Consider the following 12,767-nt stretch of genomic DNA (forward strand, 5'->3'; position numbering starts at 1 on the left):
TTTACACTCTAAAACGTATTTTAGGAATTTTTCATTAAATTCCTCTTTAAACTTCATTAAGGAATACAATTTTGTACAAATAATTGAATGTTATGCTACTATTTATGAAAATAAAATCAGAAATTCATTAAAAGATAAGTTCTCTATCATTCTTTTCAATTCACAAATGATTTTGCCCTCACACTTGCATTGCCTACTAAGAAAGTTAGTAGCCAGTAGTCTACTAGTAGGGATCGTCATGAAACAAAATGACGGCCATAAAACTTGCCCATTTAAAACCATTTTTAAAATGCCTGAACATTAACAATGACTACTTCACAGTATTGGCTGAAAAAACTAAAGCTGATTATACTTACAGAGCAGACTAAATCGCTATTCATGTGTTTATAGAGTGAATCAAATTTCAGTATTTGAACAAATTTTAAAGTAAAGATGTAAGTAAGTAACTTTTCCAGACAAACCTTATCAGTAGTAAGTCCCTCACTTGACAGGTACGCCCCCTAGGGCGCCACATGTGTATCGAAGGGGGAAAGAAATGTCATCAAAGATGACGAGGTGATAGTACTAAGTCTTACCACCAGGGGCGCGTTCCTAGATAGCTATGTAGTCATAGATTGTCGCCAGATGGCGCTTCATGTATATCGTCATCTTCGATAACGAGTTCATAGTTCCAAATTTTGCTACCAGGAGGCGTGTTGCTAGGCCGCCATATTGAATGATTAAGTAATATTACCACAAATTACAGGATGACTCATACAAAAACGTGTCTCAACATGATTATATTTAATTTAACCGTCCTAAAAAGGATTATATCTTAATTAAAACTTACTCAAGTGATTAAAGATTTCAGTAAACTCATTATCATAAAAAGCCTAGACACAATTCCTTTAAATAATTTATTTTCTCGTTATTACAAAATAACGATTTTGTAATCTGTTCTACATAAAAAGGCACACCTATTAATGATGTATTTACATGAAAACGTTTTACAACAAAATCATGAACAAACATATCATTACTATTTTGGTGGATCCAAATTTAGATTGGAGTTTTCGTTTTGACACATGCTGATAATGATAATAAACATAATATATACAATATTGTCAGATGAATATGGTCCTTGCAGTACTTGTTGATTGTAAGTCCACGTTCAACAATTTTTCTTGATGAATTTTCTAATGTTCAGATTATGTGAAGGTAGTCCTAATGAATCAAAATATTCTTTTTCATTTCGACCAAAATAAATACAGACCCAGTGACTGCCAGATTTATGAGTAGGATCTAGGTTGACGATGTATAATTCATTTTCTGCATGGTCTGGTAGTTAATTACTGGCAAAAATACCTCCAGACTTTCTTCTCGTACACAAATCCTGTGAGAGTATTGAACATATTTCTAACGTATTCATATATTCTTAAATATCTGTTATGATGTTTCTAGACTGATCGATTTCTAAAATTTACTGAAACTCTTCATAGGCGAGAACATGTATAGTGTTAGGTAAAGCACTACCAAAACGTATTTCAATTCGTAAATTTCCCTGTTTAACCAAGTTAAAGTGTGAATCTCCAGCAGATAAATCCAATGTAAGATCAAAGGCAGAGTGTTTATCCTCCCGAGTATTAATCATATCCTATATCAATTCCTTGATCTTGAAATTGTTTTCCAGTTCCACTAAATAATGTTTCATAGCTTCTTTCATACAGCTCAGTTTCAAAATCTGGCTGTAAAGGTCAAGTGGGAATTTGTTTACCATCCACGTTGATTGCCAAGAAACTGATATTGTAATGTTTGAAATTGTATGGATTTTCCTTCCAAGACCTATTAAATGCACCGTTATCAATACATCTTATAACAAGACGTAGGTATTTGACCTAAAAAGAATTATCAATATATGCTTGTAAGTTTTCCTGGGAAATTAAAAACGATTTACACACTATATATATCAAAGGGTATTTAGCTGTTCCTTTCTGAAATGCTTTAGCATGTGTCAGAACGACTGACGGGTTGATCTTGACTTTTCTAGCTTAGATAGAAACATGTTGTAGTTCAATTTTGAATCCCGATTCATCATTTGACATAATACAAAACGAATCTTTACTTAATATGAGTCAGAGTTTTAAACTTACACCATGAACTTGTTCTGAAAAAGATATATGATTCTAAACAACCGATCATGTCGACTATTTGACTACCACGTGTATTTACGTGTCGATCGTTGATTCCATTGTTTTCGCCATCATTAAGTTTGAGATCAACAAAATTGCTTGCTGTGTCTTTTATCCAAATGGACAATGTCAAATGACCTCTCTTAGCTTCACCATTATAACTTGGTAAAGTTTCTATGTAGGCCTTATAGGCGAAAAGGTTGTGAGAGGAAGAAATGAATTTATCATTAAGGTGTACATCTACATGAGAAAACAGAGAATGAAGTAATAAGTTTACAGGTACAGATGTATCTTCATCCTTTTTTATATTGATACCATCAGGCTTGACAATCTTCTTTGCCTTGACATGAAGATGCGATTGTGCTGGATCTAAATATTCATCTCCTAATACCGATATAATAACATTCAGGATAATATTCAGTCCACTGACCTTCCTCAATTACTGTTTGTGTGGGAGGGAGAGAAATGATGACGATGACAAAACCTTGTCGAAACGTTGTACATTTGCTGTTATGTTAAACTTATATTAAAGTTTTTCTTCATTACCCATTCAAGTCGAAAATAAGTCTAGCTCAGACTTTGTACACTGACAGGACTTTTCATGTGGTGGGAGAGTCATGATTACTTGTTGAAAAAGTCTAAGTCGATGTTCTTCGTCTCTTAGCTTTAGATATTCTGAACACTGGACCTTTCTGTTTCTTTTTTTATTATGTTGAGCTTCTCTAGCCAAATTCTGAGCTCCTTGTAATGCTCGTCATTTTTCCAGCATTGACAAAACATTTTTCTTGTATGACATCTGATGCTAAATTTACACCTCATTTAAGTGTCTGTTTTCCTAAAGCTAATGCCCCCTTTTTCAGAAAAGGTATGGCTGAACGAAATAGGTTGCTTAAAACATTTCCCAAACCTGACCTTGCTACCATTGACTACCTGCAAAATATAGTAATCCATTTCCCACTTGATAATCGTAAAATGTGTCATAGACAGCCTGGTCATTATAGTACGGAACTCTCATGACGACGACGGAAATGAAGCATTACGATCAATCTCCTGTGTTAAAATGGTATACGCCAGTTTATGCATCCTTTATATCTATCTAAATACTCTGAAAATTTTGTTTAGATCCAGGTCTGTAATGAGGTTTTGTAAACTTTTCAGTAATCTTGTCCCCATCCTGACCTTTAACTTGAACGAATCGTAACATTGGTAGATATGCATCACCAACAATATCAGATTAAACATAGAGTGAATAAAATCCTCCATGCATTTTAACAGTATGTGGAGCTATAGTGGGTTCTGATATTATATGACTATTCTCAAATCTTTGTATTACAGATAGTACAGGATCAAATAATGCAGAGTATCATTCTTCCATATTGACACTTCCTTTTCTGGTGAATAAATCGTAGTCAAATACAGAATATGTGCCGAATTCATAGGCTAGCTCGTCTAACCTGTTTAGTATTCTAATTAAATCATCAGATTCTTTGTAATGACCAGGTCTAATATAAATGATTTTGTTTTGACTATCAGAGGTAAGTAATAAACTGACCCAGCCTGTACCATCATTTACATTATGCCAACTATGTGGATACTGTAATTCTGCCAAGGCAACTTCGCATTTAGATACACTACGTTTAGGTCTTCTAACACTTGTATCATATTTCATATACTTCCATCTGTCTACGTTTCCAACAACTTCTTGATGAATATTCATATTTGATAATCGTTCTGGAAATTCTTTCCATCCTGTAGGGTTAAAATTCTTTCGTTCTTGTAGCACGTCGTTAATTAGATCGATTATGTTACTGTTTAGGACGGATCTTCCACTAATCACTAATTCTCCACGATCATTTCACGTTAGATAACCACTGAAAATTATCAAGTTTAATAGCATTTCAGCTTTATTTTTATATTTCTGAGGAACAATGTCAACGATTTTTAAATTTCATGAGTCGGCGATTCCATTCTTATTTTAACAGGTTCCATGGTTTGTGAATGAAAGGTCTGATGATGTTGTTGCAGTTGGTTTAACATCTTTGGTTTATCATCTAAGGGTAGTGTATAATTTTGTATGACTGACTTCATACCATTATCTATAGAGTTTGATATTTCATGTACATGCCTTTCATAAACCTTGGATTGATAAAGAGATTGTACCAGTTCTTCAAGAACGAGAACCATTCGTTTTGCCATATTTTTAGATTCCAGCAACTTTACCGATAGGCCATCTTGCCAAACCACCAAATAATGAAAATATTGGTGCTACGAGTAATGTTAAAAATTCTCCTTTCCGTATCATTAAGTTTCATTTCTATTTAACTGATGTTTTCTTGACAGCCAGCTCTCTCAATAATGATCTGTATCGTCTAAGTTTCTGTTTTTGTGTGGTCGTCATGGGGACATTACCTTTTAAAACGTTTAAAGAACATTCACAAATACTCAAAATAAACTCATTTTTAGCTCCAGCATATATTCCTTTAATTTGTTTACGTGTAGCTTTACGTAATGCACGGATCAATTCTTGGTGTTCTTCAATTCTGAGTGTCATGATTAATAAACGAAAAGAGACTGTGAGTGCAACATACAAAACTGCTTACTGATACAGCCGTTTAGATAATACATTATCTTTCTTCACACTACAGTGATGATAATTGTTAATATGAAATGGACATGACAGAGTATATTTGGAAGTTGATTAATCTTGGGGCATCCAAACAATTCCAGATTGTAACAAGGAATTTTCAGCAGACTTTTTTTTCTCCTCTTTATATAAACGGTGGTAAAATTCTCTCACAACAGCTTAGCCACACTCCACAGGTAGGATAGTCGATATTTCCAGATTTACATGGAATGTTATGTCACCCAATTACCCTGGCGACGATCAACATCTGAAATATATTTACTTGAAAACGGTCGTTTAAACAAAAACACATTTATATAACCAGTGACTAAACATTTGAATGCAAGTTCCTTAGTCACGTGTAGCTTATTCTTAAGATAAACCCCTTATACTTCTACTACAGCTACTGTCATGATAATAAATGAATATATATTCAGTTAAACAACATTTTTAACTTACTTTGGTACATACACTACAATATTATCTTCAGGAAAAAGTCCGGTCCTCAGACGGATCAGTTCAAGCGTTTGAGGTTTCAAAATCGATGAGTAAGTAACCATATGGTTGTTTTGTTGCATATTAATAAGCTTCTTCAAAATATTTGATGCGTGATAGAAATATTTGTCTTGCTAAAACATTCACCTGAGATTTGTCTCTAACATTTTTGGACCGAATAATATGTTAAGAATTGTACATCCAAGCGGGGAACTACTGTGTGGTCCCTAAGGAAATTCATAAATCATTAGTTCTCATTTTCTTGAATTCATGCTCCCATATTGTTACGACTTTGTACCTAATGCTTCCAGTTGTTTATGTTCTTCAATTATATGATTTCTTATAAACCAGATGGATCTATTTAAAACTATATTCTTTGTGTGAGAGTCGTAACATTTATCACAACCATGATAATAGTACCAATAAAACTCGTAGATGATGTTTTGTTCCATACAGAAACCGTCTACCCTATAATTCAGGATTTGTTTCTAACCACGATTAAGTGCATATTGAATCTATATCCCCTCCGATTTTTGTACATAGTCTAACCATTGACTGTAATTGTTAATCGTAAATTATCCATGGTTAGGTATTAGAGCTATCGACCATGGTGGTATAAGCTTACTTCTGTATACAGACATACACACAGCAGCAATCGTTGTTTTCCTAAATGGGTCTACATCATAGAGAAACTCATCCCTGAACTGAAGACAGCACCATCGTAGTATATCTACATCTGATCAGCAGAATCTAACGAAATATAAAGAATGATAAATACAACATTCAACAACAACAAAACATCTCTTCTTCAAAATCAAAGATGTATTCTTCTACTAGTCGCTGACAGTGCCAATCCAGGAATTTTTGTCTTACAGTTGCTGACATGGTGTCAGGAGAGTAAAAACTGGCATCTGGGATATGTCCTCGATATTCCTGATTTGACTTGATGTTCAAATAATGAGGAAAATGTCCTATCTGCAGTTCTTCTAATCCAAATGTTTTTGGAAACAATGACAGACATGGGTATAAAATTGTAGCTGTCAGTTATCCTTATTCCGAGCCTTTTGATGGTCATGGTCATAATTTCTCCACCATTTACAATAATCTCAGGTTTTATCCCTTGACGAATAAGATGATTCAAAATAAAATGACTGTCAAAACACTTCATATTATGCGCAATAACTGTATAATTCTTATGTTCTTTCGAAAATAAGAATTTACAGAATTTGTCACATTAATTATATGCTTTGAAAACTGCTTCCTTACTATTAAAATCATGGACCACACAATAGTTTACCTCGTGAATTCCTGTTTCCTGATCTGTCTCAAAAACGAAAAATAAATCTTTATCTGACGGATCTTTGACATCTGTGTCCTGGAGAAAACATAAATGGTTGTTTAAGATATACGATTTACATCCTACACAAATGTATTCACCACAACGATGAAATTCAGAATTACATTTCTTTCTGTCAATAATAACAAAACAATTCTTGCACTGGTAAAATTTTATCACATGAAGATTTCGTTTGTCTACCATTCATTGATTTATGTCGATTGTAACATTCTGCAGATTTACAAATTCTGTTACAATCAGAACAGACAACACTTTGACCTTTCAGACCTTCATTACTATAACAAACCTCACAGTACTCTTAACAAGTTTAGTAATATCTTCTATGCCCCCTGGTCCTTCTGGAATATTAACCAAAGAATGTAGGTCTTTAGCCATGTGAGTCAGTAGTGGTCGTCACTGATCATTAATACTAATATATTTTGGATCTTTTCTGAGAGATGCTTAGGTTATTACTATTGCTTTAGCACAGCAAAGCTTGTCATTGCTATTTATAGTAATAACTGATCTTTACTCAAATCGGCCAAGGCTGATATTTGTTAATTTGCATCTGGCAGTACCTACTAGTGATTCTTATGTTGTCACTTCAATTTTAAATGAGTCATTTAGGGGGTATATCTTTTTTATTTTGGTTTACTTTTTCTACTGAAGATAAAATCATTTCAGGTGTGAAAATATCCTTATTTTGTAAGCATGTGCTTATCAGTTTATCCAAATGATCTGAATAAACACATACTATTACTTTGTCTCTACTGTCCAGATGTTTTGTTGCATGATCCAGTATGTTTTCAATGTTAGTATTGAAAGTGTCCAAAATATTTGAGTTCGTGTGTTTTAGGATTAAAAGAAATACTGTAAGTAGTAGAAGCGGCGTTATACTTTTTAACTCTTCTACTCGCAGACTTTCTAATGGTAAATTATCTGTCTTCCTTGTGAAGACGTTTAGCAGATACCTGTAAAAGACAGAGAGTATTACAAAAATGTATTTTCAAAGGAAAATGATATCAGATATGTGGATTATATATAAGTTTTGAAAACTTACTTCTCCTTCCACGCCAGACGATCTCTTGGTACCTCGGGAAGTTTGATTATCTTCATCAGTATGTGTCTGTAAAATAAAGAAGTAAATGAAATTGTATAAAAATTCGTAGTAATCAATATAAATGATGTGAAAACAGCTTACAATAGTAGAGCTTCAGTCTCTTCAACAGATAGAGACCACGGAAAAAAACAAATTCCGCCTAATTGTTGGCACGCATTTCTCTCTAATTCTTTCAGATCTTCACTGTTGATCGATAGTGAGACCATTTCCTACATAAATATACGTTATCTGTGACAGTACTTATTCAGTTTAACAAAATTTGTTTCATATAGTTCAGAAATATATTCAAAATAGGTCCGCAACAGTATTTGTTTCATTTAGTTTAGAAATATGTTAAAAAATCATACTGAGATCAATAGAGTTGTCCATGGATATCACTAGTAGAACTATAAGATATAGTATTAGCATGAATGTTGAATTCAAAGTGAATGTAGTCTGTTTGACAGCTGTTTATATATGGTCAAGCTACCCGTTTTGGCTTGGAATTGCGAATAGACTTTGTCAACTCAGAAGTGACCTTTGTCATACGTGTCAATGCCCTGTTCTGTGTAGCGTTATGTCTGGGTTCACTGTTTCAAAAACATTATATTTACTATAATATTTCGTGTCACACATAAGAATACAACTTTCATTTTATTCTAAGTCAACTAATACAGTCTGACATGATGTTAGACATGGTATGCTATAATTGATGTTTTTTATCATTGATAAATACATTTTAGAAACGTACAGTTGAATTGAATACAAAAACTGTATTTAACTGCTATGCGTCACTACATATTTACAGTGAACCATCTATTTTATATTGTGAATACATAGTTAACGACAGTGTATTATAATTGACTTTTATTTCAATAACATTTTCCTGTAAACATTAAATAAATTGTAAATAGTTAGATAGTGACAATGCATTATGATTAACTTATATTTTAATAAAAGTTTTACGTAAGTATAAATGACGCACGTTTAAGTAGAACATTCAATTCATTATAAGTGGACTGAAACACTGGTAGTTTTTGGACACAGTATGCAATAATCGTAGGCTGAGTAATAAAATATTCATTTAAACCTTATGTAAGGAACTTATAAATTTCAGTATTTAAAGTATAATGTACATATGTAGAGTTCATTATTAAATATATTGTGTATAGATATTGTATTATGGGCTAATTGAATATATTTAGTGATCTGTAAAAGTGAATATTAATTAGAGTTTATTATTATAAAATATTATAGTACCAGATATTAAGTATGTATCATAATATATGACAAACACCGAATTGTTATCAAAAATTTTCATCACTTGGTCTTTGGACTAGTTAACTTGAAAAATAAACTCTGTCATTCTAATCTTATAGACCAAGCCTATCAGTAGCCTTGAACATCAAACACTTTGGACTATCATGCTTTATTTCTTCGAACTGGTACATTTTCATCAAACTCTGCTCTGCTTCTACATTGTAACACAATCAGCACTTACTTTGCACCTTTACTAGACATGGTCAACTCAGAATTGACCTTTGTCATTCTGAGCAGATGATTTTCTAACTTCTAACTGTGTGTTGGTGACGTCAGGATATCTAAAGTACTGTAAAATAAAGCTTTACATGTTTGGTCTTTCTTCTTACAATAACACTCTATGTGCTATGAAGTAATGTTAAACAGTATCAAGGTTTGACATCAGATACCAGTTTATTAGTCATATAATAGAAATAGCATGTAGAAATTTGTATGTGTGTTTCGTGATTGTATGCTTTCATTGACGCAAATATCAAAGATATTTTGTGGACTGCTTTTGAACACGTTACTTCACTAAATGTGGTCCTCAAGGATTTATGGTTAGTGTTGTTATTCTCTTATAGTAAATAATCATGTGTAGTAAAATGTAAGTTGTAATTTTATTCAAACATGTTACGTTAAATAACGTATTTTACAACTTGTAGAAGTATTATCACAGTATATTTGTCAAACTCTTACCGTAATATGGGTAATTAAGTATATACATATGTGAAAGTCCGCCTTTGTAAGACATGAGATAAAGTAACACATATAAATTATTTTGTCACAAACTAGTAAAAACGTTATTACATAATAAACGATTTACTGACGATGTAAAATGTTGTATAAAGTCAAAGTTTTAATTATTGCATGATATCGCATTCTTAGGGCGGTTTAAACCTACAGACATGTATTATGTGCGTAGTAAAATATATGTTGTGATCATGTTACGTTAAATAATATTTTGACATTTTATTATATTCATGTCATTGAAAATACTTGATTGAGAAAGATATAGTCCATATAGGACAAGAAATTTAATTAACTGATCAATTAGCGTCATGCATCCTTTTTAGGACGAATTAATTATAAATTATTTAAATAATTAGTGATTAATTATATTCTTGTTGAGACATGTATTGTATGAGTCACCGCTGCCTAGAAACACGTTCTATACTTTGTGGTAGGATGACTTAATTATTAATTAACGAATTAGTGTTCACTGTCCTTTTTAGGATTAACTAATTAATTAGCGTTAAGCGTCCTTTTAAGGACGAATTGAATATAAAAGATTTAATTGTTTGTAGTTATGCACAAAGCTACATAATGGGCTATTTGTGCTCTGCCCATCACGGGTATCGAAACCCGGTTTCTAGCGTTGTAAGTCCGCAGACATACCGCTGTGCCACTGGGGGCAAATGATTTAGTGAATTAATTTAAAATGATTTAATGAATTAGAGTTAAGCATCCTTTTTAAGATGATTTAATTAATTAATGATTAATTACCGACATGATTAGACATGTATTGCATGAGTCATGGCCGACTGTCATGGCGGCCTAGACACACATTCTCTACTTTGTGGTACTATTACGTAACCATCCATTATGGCTGCCTGTCTGGTATTGAACTATAATTTCAACCCTCCATAACTTAGTTGCGTCATCTGGTGACACTTTGTTGAATTATGACATCATGGCCACTTGCCATGGCAGCCTAGCAACGCCTCCCTAACGACGCGCCCCTGGTGGCAAAACTTAGTAGCATGACCTCGTCATCATTGGCGGCGCTCTTTGGCGACCAAAATTGGAACTATGACCTCATCATCTTTGACACCCCTCCCCTCTCTCTCTACACACATGTGGCGCCCTCTGACGGCGTGACTGACAAGAGGGGGACTTACTATTCTTATCACTCTACTTCTTTAACAGAACTCCTACGTCTGGTGTCCCAATCATTCCTTTCTTGTATCGAAAAGGATACTAGTGTTACTTTGGACATATGATTAAATTTGAGGGTAGGTTGGTAGAGATTTTGATGAGTAAAATAGAATCGGGTATACTCGCGCCCCACACTTGCCATTGCTGTCGCACAAAAACATAGCTAATAAAAAGGAAACATACAAGTATAATAAAAAAGTGAATTTTATAAAGACAAATAGGGATCAATATATACGTAACCTAGCTAGTTATAGTGATATAAGTAGGAAAAAATTATAATATAAAGTAGGGATCGTTGGTTATTCGTAGAATTGTTATAACAAGTATCGCTCCCCCCCCCCCCAGTGGCACAGCGATATGTCTGCGGACTTACAACGCTAGAAACCGGGTTTCGATACCCGTGGCTGGCAGAGCACAGATTGTAGCTTTGTGCTTAATTCAAAACAAACAAACAAGTATCCAAAGCGAAATAAATGCTATAATTAAAAGTACAGGGAAGAAGAGGAATAATAAGTAAGTAGGCAGGCAGGTAGAGGAAAAATGGGTAAGTAGCCTTAATCAAACGTACGTGATATAGAAACACAGACCAATGATATATATACAAACAGAATAAACAATACACTAGATAAACAATGCTAAAGACAACGATAAAAATGCAGTTCTTGCTTATAGATCATCAACAAAGGCCCGAGTACCATCCAACAAGCAGAAGTTCACATTCTCTGGCCAGCCTATACACTGTATGGCAAACACTTACTCTACTTGATGGATCAGCCTAAGGTCAGGGGTAAAGCTCATTGCCAAGACGTGTTAGAGGTCAACACTCTTTTTTTAAAGGTTAGTGCGCTTTTAAATATTCATCTTTAAATTGGCATTTTCTCAGTAAAATGGTCCTGCAAGCTCGTAAAATTAGCATATTTTAAGTTATCTACCTAAGTTGTTCTGCATGTAATAGTGAAACTATACAGTTCTAAATATTTTAAAATTTCAACACGGACTTTTATTTCTTTAACAACCTTTTATGTCAATAATCGTCCAGGCTTTAGTTAACTGGATCATGTATTAGTGGATATTCATTTCTTCATCTTCCTGTGAAATCATGGTATTAAAAAAAGAAAAATCCACTCCACCTCCACTGTCTGAATTGATCAAGACATCTTTTTACAGCATAAATGTTTGTTTTTAACTTTCTACCTTAAAACCTCCTCACTTCTTCACTTTGATCAGTTTTTGCCAAGGAGGATAGCATATCTACAAAAGGATAACATCACTTTAATTTCTTATGTTGTAAACTGTTTTCTAGTAAAGTCTATATTTTGTATGTGTATAAAAACTACCTGAACTTTCTAGTATAGTTTTCCAATTCACCAATGGGGTACTTCCAGATTTGTGTTAATTTCTTATCAACTAGAGTATGCTGCCTTTTTATTTTCGTATCTTCTCAACTAAGAAATTGTTATGAAACACAAGTAAACAAGTAGTAGTCTTAAAAATAGCAGGAATACCACTCATCCTCTCTATCACTCTATGATTAATCATTTGAAATGTTAAAAAATATTCATGAACTCTGCAGTATTGTAAACTACTGTGTAATGTACCAAAAGACCATATATAATTAAACAACAGCAGTCATCTTTTACATATATGAGAAAGTTTGCACATTAAATAGGCCATATGTATATGAATACTTATTTATATTAACGAATGAATTAAAATTTAAAGTTAAAAGTTTGCTTGTTTGTTTTTGAATTTCGCGCAAAGCTACACGAGGGCTATCTGCGCTAGCCGTCCCTAATTTAGCAGTGTAAG

At 33.3% G+C, this 12,767-nt stretch overlaps 1 long non-coding RNA gene across 2 annotated transcripts in view; it reads left to right on the plus strand.

Moving 5' to 3' along the window:
• LOC106474495 overlaps positions 1 to 12,767 on the plus strand; it is a 31,479-nt gene that overhangs the window by 8,353 nt on the left and 10,359 nt on the right. For both annotated transcript variants that reach the window (XR_002613972.1, XR_001291748.2), the window contains exon 3: positions 11,631 to 11,795. This is a non-coding gene — a long non-coding RNA (uncharacterized LOC106474495). The remainder of the gene's footprint in view (positions 1 to 11,630; positions 11,796 to 12,767) is intronic.

The sequence above is a fragment of the Limulus polyphemus genome, unplaced genomic scaffold (assembly GCF_000517525.1).
Source record: "Limulus polyphemus unplaced genomic scaffold, Limulus_polyphemus-2.1.2 Scaffold7293, whole genome shotgun sequence".
In the NCBI taxonomy this organism is placed as follows: Eukaryota; Metazoa; Arthropoda; class Merostomata; order Xiphosura; family Limulidae; genus Limulus; species Limulus polyphemus.